Raw genomic sequence first — 2,908 nt, forward strand, 5'->3', positions numbered from 1 at the left:
TAAGTGTGGCTGGCATAGCCCCTTCCAATAGAATCAAAGTCTCTTTTCAAATTTACAATCCCTGGCAGGGATGCTTACCCTGTAAGCAAAGTGAGCCTAGGTCTACCTGTGCTTACTTACAAATCTGTGGTGAACGATTTCATAGTTTCCAAGGCGTGGTGGAACCCATGTGACATTGTTTACCAGAGATGCACAAGCAAACACAACTACATCTGTGCTTACCTTCCTGATTGGTTAACTCGCCCCGGCTTGGTCAAACCCACCCCCACCCCCCCCGCCCCCCAGTGCTTGGCGTCCTCATCACTTCCTGGAAGTTGGCGTCTGTCTCTCCTGCTCACAGTTGATCAGGCCAGGGGTGAGGATGGCAGGGCTCACTAGTATTGCATGTCAGAGTATGTGATGCATGCAGCGGTAAAGCTTTGCTCAGCTCACAGCGACCCCATCAGGGTCTCGGCACTTCCCTCGGGAGATGGCACCAAAGGCAGAGGGAGGACAGACTTCGAAGTCGGATGGATCTGGCTTTCATTCCTGGTTCACTGGCCCGTGCCTGACCTAAGCCAAGTCACTTCAACATCTGCAAGCCTCAATCTTCTACATGACTGTAAAACATAGGGGTTACCATTGATGTACCTAAAGTGTACAGCTTTTAGAAATAGCTTACATTAGACCTAGAAGTTAATTAGCCCTATAACGCCTGGAATTTTAATTTCAGGAAAAAATTTTGTTTTTATTCTTTACTTTCAGAGTTATCAATATATATATTTTAACATATACATTTGATTAAATGTTATGAAAATGTCGCACTCGGCATTATAGGGTTGGGACGTACTGGGCAGTGGCTGTTGCCATAGTTATTTTGATCATTGTCATGGTTGTACCCATTCTGTGGGTGGTATATGCTGAACTAGATTGCATCGGCTGAAAACCCGACTTGGCCACCCTATCTGGGTGACCTTGGGTGAGTCCCTTTACTTCTCTGCATCTGCAGCCACTCATCTGGAAGTGAGGGATGAGAGCCAGACACCAGAAAACTGCGGTGAGGAATGCCTGTGAAAAAAGATGTCGAAGATTGACTTTAAAGTGCTGGCTCCTGTCATGACTTGCTGTGGTTGGGAGCCCTGACTGTGATTCGGGCTCAAAGCGGCCCTGTGTGACAGAGCAGAATTGCCCCAGAGGGGTTTGGAGGCTGCGTTCATTACCAGAGCAGACCAGCAGGTCTTTCTCTTGCAGTCAATGGGCTTGCGGTTGGGTTTGAAGCTCCAACTTTTCGATTAGCAGCCACGCAGTTAACCTTTGGATCCGTGGAGTCCATTTCTGGCATTACTATGGGATGATACTGTGCGAAATTAGAGAGCCTGCTGTCCAAGAACTGAGCAGAGCCCTTCATGTGCTTTAAAACAATATGCAACTTCACTGGCTTAGGGAAACAGCTGGTGCAATGAAGGGGATCATAAGGTGGGCGAGTCGGAACAGTACCTGAAAGAAAAGGTCTTTACACATGTCCTTTACAGTGAATAGGCTTTTCGAAATGTGCATTTCATCTGGGTCCCATTGAACGTGCTTCGCACAGAGCAGGAGCCCTGCACAGTGGATAAAGCACTCGATTGCTAACCCCAAGGCCGGTGGAGGGGGCGCCTCGGCAGAGAGACATGGCCCTCTGCCTCCACAAGGATCTCCAGCCTGGGAAACGATGTGGGGCAGTCTGCTCCACGGGGTCGCTGTGTTGGGATGGATTTGAGGCCAGTCAGTTGGGTTTGGGCACCGAGAAGCGGTAAGACTGGGACTAGGTAGTAACTGGGGATTTAAAGCAGGCATGCATCTATTATAGGTGCTTAAGGCCCTCAGAAATATTTAAATAGAATCACAGAAAATTTTGATCTAAGAATCTTCTCTAAAAATCGTATTTTTCCCAAGGTTAACGGAGCTGAAGACTTCCGGAGGGAGACATGGTTGAAAGAGTCTGGGAGCCTGCTTGTTCCAGTCTGACCACGTTCTACCCCCAACCAGCTGGCTGACTTAAAGTGCAACAGGTAGCATCTCTGAGCCTTAACGGCCTTGTCTGCAAATGAAGGGGCTTACTTAGAAGAGCTTCAAGGACTCAGCAACTTTTCACATTCTACGATCCTAGATCAACCCATCGAACACATAGTAGCTAGCAAGAAGGCAGCCTTCCATAGTTTGAGCTTCCTTCAATGGTGATACCCTAAATTTCCTATCCCGTTTCACTCGGTATCTCGGCATGTTCCTTAGGTGTTCATTGTAGAGGCAAACAAGTGAAGGAGAATACATCAGTCGCACTAGGTTAGGTGAGGCTGCAATAAAGAACAGCACGGTGGCCTTCCAGAACTCCATTTGACTTCTCCTTGCACTACGTATCTATCAAAACTCAGCCATGGCTCTCCTTCGCGTCCTCTTCATTCCAGGAGCCAGGCTGCTGGAACAGCTTCTATCTAGTGTATGGCTGTTCTTTGGGCAGAAGGGACAAGGTGACAAGGAAGACACACTCAAGATCACACTTAAACTACCGTGCAGAAGTGACACACTTCACTTCTGCTCATATTTTATTGGCCAAAGCAAGTCACACAGCATCTCCTGACCACAACGAAAAAGAGATGCAGAAGTAATTATTCCATAACGAAATGCATGACAGGGGGAGAAAATGGAATATGGGCCATACTATCCGATCTGGAGATCATGGTGATCTGGTGGTAGAATTCTTGTCTTCCGTGCAGACCTGAGTTCAATTCCTGGCTACTGCATCTCATGTACAGTCACCACCCTACAGTCAGTGGAGACTATGTTCTTGTGGTGCGGAATAGGTTGCAACAGAGCTACTTCCCAAATGGATAGCAATAGTCCAATCTGCGGCCAAACACAAGGAAGGCAGAAGAGCAGGCAGAATTTGGCT

This window comes from Echinops telfairi, unplaced genomic scaffold (assembly GCF_000313985.2).
Source record: "Echinops telfairi isolate 266 unplaced genomic scaffold, ASM31398v2 ScPeMD7_3;HRSCAF=10, whole genome shotgun sequence".
NCBI lineage: Eukaryota > Metazoa > Chordata > Mammalia > Afrosoricida > Tenrecidae > Echinops > Echinops telfairi.